Source organism: Castanea sativa, chromosome 12, assembly GCF_040712315.1.
Source record: "Castanea sativa cultivar Marrone di Chiusa Pesio chromosome 12, ASM4071231v1".
In the NCBI taxonomy this organism is placed as follows: Eukaryota; Viridiplantae; Streptophyta; class Magnoliopsida; order Fagales; family Fagaceae; genus Castanea; species Castanea sativa.
The window spans coordinates 32,358,951-32,368,950 of NC_134024.1; the positions used below are offsets into that span (position 1 = coordinate 32,358,951).

At 36.0% G+C, this 10,000-nt stretch overlaps 1 pseudogene; it reads right to left on the reverse strand.

Moving 5' to 3' along the window:
* The window catches only part of LOC142620532 (uncharacterized), a 59,680-nt pseudogene that overhangs the window by 21,449 nt on the left and 28,231 nt on the right, over positions 1-10,000 (reverse strand).

Genomic DNA, 10,000 nt, shown 5'->3' on the forward strand with positions numbered 1-10,000 from the left:
CTGTGAGTTCATCTACGGGGATTGTAGAGTCTAGGGACAAAGGTTTTGTACTAAATCTGAAACTTCTCTTTACTATATAGTGAATTGCTTTTCAGGAAGGTTTCCCCCTAGGTTTTTTACTATGAAACTGGTTGGTTTCATTGGTTTTCTTGGGGTTATCATATCTTGTCTTATTTATTTTTCCGTTGCACTTGTATTTGACATGATATTGATGTTTGTTTTTTTTAACAAGTTTTATGCATAATAAATCTAATTAACAACTTGAATTTAAAACTTGTTAATTCTATCAACCGGGATCTAAATTTCCCAACAAGTGGTATCAGAGTGGGTACACTCTGATTGGATTAATTTCCTGAGTGTGATCCTCGACCCCCGTTGTCATGGAAGCTCTTGATTGTTTTGATTTGCATGATCTTGTGTTGAATGATGATGATGATTTCAAGATGCTTATTGCAAGCTTTATAATATTTGTATGAAATCTCTTGAGTGTTCTACAAAATTAAAAGCTAATTTTAAAAAGGTTAAACTTGAAAGAGATGATTTGATTGCAAAATTGGATGAAGCAAATAATTTGAATGAGAAATTTAAAAATCAAATTTCATCTCAGGTGGAAAAATTAAGACTTTGGAAGAGCAACTAGTTGAATTTAAAATTGAAGCTGCAAATTTAACTAGTGCCAACCTTGTTGTTGAGCCTAATTCAAAAGAAAAAGATTTTATATTCCTCCATTTAAAAGAAATAATCAAGAGTTGAAGGCTAATATTACTAGTATAGACAAAGGTAAACAATCTGATGTTAATGCTGAAGTTTCTAAACCTATGTCTAAAACTCCACCTAGGATGAAAGAAAAATATGTTTTTGTCCCCACTTGTCATCATTGTCACATTGTTGGTCATATTAGGCCAAACTGTCCTAAGTTGAGGTCTCTGTCAACCTCTTGTTAGGATTAGTTTCCTTAAATCCTATTGTATGATGTTATGTATGATATTATGTATGACATGATGTATGACTTAATATTGTGATGATAAAGTTATTTTATTATTATCTAAAATAATGGTAACATGAATACGGGACATTATCATATAATCCATGAGATGCATTGTATGTGATTAATGTGAAAAGTCACAGAAGATGTAAATCACAAGTTCTTTGTAAACTCAGAATTTATAGTTCGTAGTCGGTGATGAAATTGGGCATTTCATCTGCGAAGACTATAACGTATCAACTAAGATGATTTGTCTAGATCATGGAAGTGGAGACTTCTAGTTGATATGTTAATATGTTTTAAGAGTTAAGACATATTGAACAGGACCGCTGTGAGATTTATTATTCTCCTAACGACTGTCAAATGAATAATAAATCTCACGACTTCAATTTGCATGAACTCTTAATCCTGAGAGAATAATGAACCTGATCATAAGATGTGGGTTGCTTTGATATATCAAGAGTGAGATCTAAAGTGACGGTCAAAACCTCAGTATATTGGGCAGCCACATTTAGTATTGATGGAACATATATTTTCAAGATGGAATTCATAGTCTCTTGATGGAGATATAAAATATTCTCTTGAGATAAGTTTAATGGGTTCAGTTATTCAGAGAGTTAGGCCTAACCACTTTAGTAAGAAATTACTAAAGTATATATTTATGAAATTGGATTTCATAAATATATAATGAATAACTTTAAAGGATTAAACCGGGTACTCAAGGATAAGATGTAGTAATTTACAAAGTGGCAGTTTACATTTATGACTTTGTGTTACTACAAATATTTTATGAAGGAGTTGCATGTATAATAAATTCTTGAGATATAATTTATTAATTAGGTCTAGAGTGCAATTATATTTATATAGTGGTATTAAATATAATTAATGGTAAATTTGGACTTGTCAAATGTTGACGAAAAAGCCCAAGGACCATTGGAGCTAGTGTCTTATTGGTCCCTTTTGGTCCCACTCCAAGCCACACACTAAAGCCCAATTGGAAAGGCCCAATAGGCTAACCCAATTAGATAATCAGTTAGTTACAAAGGGAGAAACATACAGAATTTTTATTGGTGAAATAAGTGAAAAATAAGAAACGGTGTGTGAGAGAGTGTGAGACACACTTTCATTCTCCCTTTGAAAACTGATTGAGAGACTACACATCTTGGGCGTAAAGTGAAATTGGATTGAAGATTAAAAGTGTTCCCGAGTGCTTCTAATCTTTGTTTTGAATTTCTCCACACCAAGGTACGCTATCTTTATTTTAAATTTACATAGTGCACGTTATCAATCGTGAATGAAATAGATCATTGTTTGTTGCTTCCGCTATGTGTTTTGTATGAGATACAAAACCAGAATTTTTCCTTCATCTTGAAGGTTAGACCTCTTTCTGGGAAGCCGAGTAACTCTAAAACTGCTCATGTTTGTCACCATTGTGGTGTTTCTAGACACAGTCGCTCTAATTGTTTCAAGTTGTTTTCTCATAAGCAAGTGTCCAATAGGTCTCATCCTTTATCTAAAGGCTCTGTACCTATTCTTGGTGAGTTATTAAAAGTTTTTAGCTTTTTAACTCAATTTTAAGAGAATTTTAATTCTTCTATGTCCTTTAGTAGACATATTAGGACATGTGCCTTTTCATCTTCACGGCCAAAGACTTGTGCTGTGTGGGTGAAAAAGGAGCCTAAGACTTAATTGTCTTTTCTGTTTGTCCTGTGCTTTAATTCTTTCTATCTAAAGTAAGACTCTCTTTGCTTGATTTCTTTTCTTCTTTTGAAATCATGCTTTCATGCATCTGCATTCTTCTATCATGCCTTCATGCATTTGCATCTTTCTTTCATGCTTTCATGATTGTTTTTGTTTGGTTGTTTAGTTTTTATTTTGTTTTGTTTTCAACATAATAAAAAAAAAGAGAAAAATCAGAAAAATACAAAAACAGTGTGTGTTTGTGTACATTGGTTCCTCTGAACCTTAAAATGGCCATTGAAACAGAGTTTTCTAAACTTTGTATCTCTTGTAACTTAGATGAGCATTCTTATGCACAAACTAAGTAAGTGAGCTTTGTGGCTCTTTGTTTGTGATGAGTAAGGTTAAGTGATCTCTTATACTTAACACTCATATCACACTTTTTAACGAGAAGGACTAGAAAATCCTAAGAGAAAGGCATAAATAACCATCTCACCATTGTTACCCGCCAATCATGATATGACATCTGTATGCTTCGATATAGCAAAAGTGCAATGTCAATGACATCTGTATGCTTCGGCATAGCAAAAGTGCAATGTCTAAAAGCTTAACATAATTGGAATTTTTTTTCTCTCCTTTGTATACCCATGCATGGTTTGCTTATTAAAAAGAAATTAAAGCAAAAAGAAAAAAATGCTTTAAATATGATTGCAAGCGTGTTTTCTAAGAGATGTGGGAGTTATAGGATGTACCTCAAAAGTGATAGTCCCCATCAAACAGTTATGATTGTGTGTGAGTTAAAATGATTTTCTCATATCTCAAATCATCATAACCTTGAGACACTCATGCAATCTTGCGATGTTTTTCACACACAACACGCAATATTCTTTGCTACTCTTGATACATGTGCAGGTACAATGTGATTTGCCTATCACAAGGTTTACATGTGTTGATGTATGCTCACAAAACTGTCTTAACTTGTTTTTGAAATATAAAATTGGTTAGACTTGTTTAGTGTGTGTGTGTGAGTTTTTGGGAGCTAATTGTTTAACTCTTTGATATTTGAGAGGTTAAAATGTTGGTTAGGTCATTGGCTGAGTTGCATGTTTGATTGCATTCATATATATGTTTTCTCTTCTTGAAAAACTGTTTTTAAGCCATCTCGACACCTCCTCGACACCTCTCGATACCTGGCTTATCTGTCGAGTTCTTCTGTTGCATCTTATCGCAATCTCGAAACCTCTCGATAGCTAGGTGGATCGATCGAGAAAGTTCCTGTCCCCTCGATAGCTTCTCGATAGTTGTTCGATCCATCGAGGTCTGCTCGATAGCTTCTCGACACCTCTCGATCCTTTGCATGCATTGTTTTTCACATGTTTTGCATGTTTCTCTTATCTTGTCATCCATAGCATCTTGCTTCATTACATTCATGCATTTTTATGGATTCTTTGTGCCCCCTTGATCATCTTGATCATCTTTATGTTTCTCGGGTAAAGCTTTATAGCTTCTTGTACCCTTTGTCAATCATGAAAAAAATGGGGAGAAATTGGAGAATTTGTGGTTTCTTTCTTTAAGATTCTACAAGTTAGGGGGAGAAATAAATGCCCTTGTAAAAGGGAGATGTGTTTCATCTTGTTAAGGGGAGTGTTTACCTCCTTGTTGTTGTAGAAGCTACTTTTAGCTTCTTGTTCTTGTACCTTAGGACTTGTGTCCATTCTTACATACATGATGCTTATCAAGTGGTATATGTGATGATGTATGTTTTCTTCACCTACCTCTACATGTGTTGTTTCTTTTTTTTCTTTATACACATGTTTCTTATTTTTGTATGCAATCTATTATTTCTGCTTCACACAAAGATGCCTTGATGTGTTTTGTTTAAAGCGTTTCAAAAATACAGGTTGTCAAAGATGCCTTGATGTATTTCTGCTTCACGCAAAGTTTTTCAAGATTTTGTGTTAGGATAAATTTTATTGTATTCAACAAGTGAGTATGGGTTGAGTGATTTATGACTTCTCTCATATTTTCATTTGTTTGTTGTGGTTTTGTCACGGATTGTCAAATGGGGAGATTGTTAAGAACATATTTTATATAGTTGGCTAATCCTCTGACAAAACGCACTTTACTTGTTTTTGGGTAGATCTATGATGTGTTTAATACTTCAAAGAACATGTTGTTCAAGTGTAGTATTAAAGCCATGAAGATTGGATCAAGAAACAAGTGAAGAAAAAGTGGTTACTAAAGCTGGACAAATAGCTGGACACCTGCTAGACAGCTGCTCGACAGATAGCTATCTATGGAGGTTTAATGAGGCTCGACACTTTCTATCTATCGAAGTTACGAAAATCAGAATTTTCAAATCTGATTTTTGGGCCAGGCTTTTGTATTTGTGTAGGGTTTCTTTTCTCACAACCCTAGACATATATAAGGCTTATTTTAGAGGCCGTCACATAAGAGAATACAAGGAAAACATATGCAAAAGGTGACCAAAGCCTTATTCTCTCTGAAAGAAGCTACTGCGTCTTTATGCCTGAGGGTTTTGTATCCAAGTGCTTCTTGATCTTCATTGTGTTGATGAAGTGAAGAACTTTGCAGCCAACATTTTTCTTTCTCAAGTTGGTGAGTGAGTCACGTACCGGGATTCGTGAAAAGGAGTTAGTCACGTACTGGGATCCATGCATCAAAGGGTGGAGTTCATATATTGAAGAGTTTAGAGGTTCTGAAGCGGTAGAAGGTTTCTGCTGTGAGTTCATCTACGAGGATTGTAGAGTCTAGGGACAAAGGTTTTGTACTAGATCTGAAACTTCTCTTTACTATAGTGAATTGCTTTTTGGGAAGGTTTCCCCCCAGATTTTTTACTATGAAATTGGTTGGTTTCATTGGTTTTCTTGGGTCATCATATCTTGTCTTATTTATTTTTCTGCTGCACTTATATTTGACATGATATCGATGTTTCTTTGTTTTAACAAGTTTTATGCATAATAAATCTAATTAACAACTTGGATTTAAAACTTCTTAATTCTATTAACCAGAGTCTTAATTTCCCAACAAAGAAAACTACTGCCAAGAAAGGTGATAAAAGGCTGAAAGTGGATAACATAAAATTTAGATCCACTCAACACTTTGAGAGATATAGAGACTTATTCGTAAAGGCACACATCATTTAGGAACGATTTGTAGATTTGGTGGATTTGAAGGACACCTTCATTCCAAAGTGTTTTGGGGGCAGAGGATGGGATAAGTTGCTGAGTGACTTACCTATGGTATTTGAGTTTCTTATCAGACAATTTTATGCAAATGCTGTCCTGAGAGAAGATGAGTTGAATTGTTATATAAGAGGAAAGGAATTCACGATAGTAGTCGGTGATATAGATGAGGTACTAGGTCTTGAAGAATTAGAGGATCATGACTTCACCAATTTCAAGGACAGGATGCTATCCATAGAGACCATCCAATCTCGCATTGGTGGATCACGAGAGGGGAGATGCCTCAACACTATTGCCTTCCCTGCTGGCATGAGGTGTCTAACCACCATCATGATGTTCAATTTGTACCCAGTTAAGAAGCTGACTACAATCAATAATGCCAGAGCTATATTTCTCATGGCGCTCAAGGAAAACACCTTCATAGACATTAGCTCTCACATCTTTGACACCATTGTGGATGAAACTAGAACAACCTCTAGGGCCAAGTTGATTTTTCCCAGCCTACTTATGAGGATTTTTAGACTGAAAGATATTCCCATCCCTCAAGATATCAGTCCCATGTCTGTAACCTCAACCATCAACAAACTGACCATCACAAGGATACAAGTTTGTCTCCCAGGTGATGAAAAGAAATGTGAACAAGCTGAAGGTGAACCCATGGCCACTGAGACAGAGGCTGCAAGACAGGCTTTAAGCTCAAGAGGTTGTGGCAAGAGGAACAGAGCTTCATCTTCATCAGCTGTACCTTCAGATGCATTCCAGATCATCCTAGAGAGGATTGATGGGCTCAGATATGTCCAGAATGAACAATCTGACAGGCTGACTACACTTCAAGATCAAATGAACATCCTCTCAGCAAAGTTTGATAGCTTCTCCTCTCAGCAGTGACCCTTTGGCCATTTTGGTCAAAAAAGGGGAGAATTTTTTGAAGGATAGCAGCTTTTGAGGTGGAGTGTCAGTTTGAGGGGGAGCATGCCAAAAACTTATCTTAAGCAGTTTACTTTATGATTATGTCTGGTGTTGTGTTTCAGATTTTTTTATTATGGGTTTGCTAGATACTTTGCTAAATATTTTGGTTTTTTTTTTTCTATTGCTGTTTTAAACTCAAGGATCATATATATTTAAGATAGTTTTTCAGTATTTATGCATGCTTTCATCTGTACCCATGTTGCTTTTGTAAGCTTTTAGGGTTTGTTTTCTATGGTCTGTAGACTTTTATGGTTTGTACCATGCTTAGGCAGCCTTTATGTTTTATTCCTATGCTTTGTAGCTTATGTACTTGATGTTTTGCTATGTACTGCTTTTAGTACATCACTCTTGTGCTCTTGTAGGATCTTGTTCCTAGATGCATATACTTCTTGTATTGTGCATTGGTTGAGTGTTGGACATGCAAATGATTCTTTGCATTTAAGCTTAATAGCCTGCATGTCCGGATGTTCATTCCAAGTGTGAATGAGCATTGTGGTCACTATTTTATAGTGATTCCTTGTATGGTCAAGCTTTGGTCTATTACTTTACTCAATTGTGCTTTGATCGCATTATGCTTGTCTCATATGCATTACAAGTTTTTCAGCATGCAATGATCATATTGTGTTGTTGTATTTCAGGAGACACTTGTTCTTATGACTCAAGAGCTACACAAATTCTAGAGTTAGGTGTGAGTGAGTTTTGTTCAACTGCTCCCAACTCACATGTTAAGTCTAGAGTTTGTTTTAGGGTTTTGTCACGGAATAGCCAAAGGGGGAGATTGTAAGGTTGAAATTTATCAACCATTGTGTTGGCTTTATTCCGTGCCAATTTGCTTGTAATTCAGCACTTAGAAACCCTGTATTTAGGTGGGATTCATGTAAGGGTAGTATGTGAGAAAGTGTGAAGAAATGATCAAGAATGTGCAGTGAAGCAGGGACTCGCGGGTGGCTCGCGGCTTGCAAGCCGCCAGATGATGCACACAAGTGAAGTGTGCTGATAAGTTGAACAGTCACACCAACTAGAGCACTACAGAACAAAAAGTCCAGTCTGGCCATTCTGTTTGCTCGCGGCTTGAACTCACGACTCAGTCAAGTCGCGAGGCCAAGTTGCCAGCCAGCCCTGTTTGGGAAAATCTAACTCTTCGCATTCCTTTCTCACCTGAGTATAAATACCCCTTATACCCATAAAATGTAGAGAGCTTCCAGAGAGAATTTTGAGAGAGAAACCCTAGAGAAAAACAAGATTGACTCATCCACAATTTTCACTTAGAGGCTTTTCAAATTCCTCTACTCTCTTCCTCTCCATTGTTATATCCTTAAGAGGTCTATTACCAAAACCTTATCGCACCATATCCATATCTGTGAGAAGGCTGTTTGGTGCTTTAGGAAGCAGTTAAGAATGGACCAATTTCATATTGGTTGATGCTATGGGATGTAGCGAAATCCGGAAAGCTAAAGAAGAAATAGGTTCGGCCCAACCTCGTTGGAGTAGGAGCTTGGAGGGCTTAGGTACACAAGGTAGATTAGGCTTGGAGGATCTTCTATTGTCCATGTATCCCAACTACATTCTTTAGTGGATTATTGACCGCTTGGAGGGCGGCGGAGAGGTTTTACACTGAGGGCTTCGGTTTCCTCTTCGATAACACATCGTTGTGTTGTCCTTGTGTTTGCATCTCTCTTCCCTTAATCTTTGCCATTTAATTTCTGCTGTGGATGTGATTTTATTTGGTTCAGATTATGTTATCAATTCTGTTTTAACTTATTTACATTTTTCGCACGTACATTGTTTGTTCATAAGCTTGAATTGGTATTTTGTAATTTGGGAGTCTAAACGTTCAAGGGTGTTTTACACGCTTTTTGAACTTTCAAAAATCAAAAGCAAAAACAATCAAAATGCTTTATATATGATTGCAAGCATGTATTGTAGGAGATGTGAGAGTTATAGGATGTACCTCAATGGTGATAGTCTCCATCAAGCACTTATGATCGTGTGTGAGTTAATTTGATTTTCTCATATCTTAAATCGTCTTCACATGTAGACACTAATGCAATCTTGCAATGTTTGTCACACATAACACGCAATATTCTTTGCTACTTTTGATACATGTGCAGATACAATGTGATTTGGCCATCACAAGGAATACATGTGCTAATGTATGCTCACTAAACAATCTTGACTTGTTTTTGAAATATAAAATTGTTTAGACTTGTTTAGTGTGTGTGTATGTGTGTGTGTGTGTGTGTGTGTGTTTTTTTTTTTTGGATCTATATGCTTGACATTTTTCTTGTTGAGAGATTTTTTTTAGTGCTTAAAATGTTGTTTGGATCATTGGTTGAGTAGCATATTTGATTGCATTCATGTCTGTGTATTTCTGTTCTTTGAAAAACTGTTTTTAAGCAATCTCGACAACTTCTTGGTACCTCTCGACAGCTAGGCTGTCTATGGAGCCCCTTTTTTTCTTCTTGTCTCAACAAGTATTCAAAGATTCATCGATGATGAGAATCAACAAGTATTCAAAGATCCATTGCATGTTCCAGTTTGGCCTATTATAAGAGCAAGATCCAAGAAGATCCAAGAAGCACTTAATGGGCTGATTCAAGAGATTTGGGCTGATTCTAACACAGGATATTCCAAGCTTGGCCCAAAGGAAGATGAAAGTGTAGTAAATTTAATTCAAGCTATTTAGGGCTGATCTGGCTTAATTGGGAGTGATTTATGGCATGAATTTATGGCTGATTGACTGTCCAGCTCTATATCAGTTAAGACAGATTTTTTCCTATTTTGGATCTGCTAATTTCAGACCAAATCAGCTTTTATTTAGGGTTTTATTATTTAGTACGTTTTTTAGGTATTTTCCTTGTTTTTAGGTGCATTTAATGTTTTTTAGGTCAAACTTGATTCCTGATATGGTAAGGTATCAATTAGGAGTTATTTCAGAATATATTTTCTTGTCTGTCAAGTTTTGTGGAGACCTTAAATAGGCTCTGAAGTCTGTAAACGTTTTTTAGAATATTGTTGAATAAAATCCAGAAAAGGTGAGGCTTTGCTCTCTTTTGGTTCTTCAAGAACTGTGAACTTATCAAGGATTCTTCCTTGTGGCGTTCAAACTTTATACCTTTGGTTCGTGATTCTTTATAATCATTGGGTCAAGGTCATACCT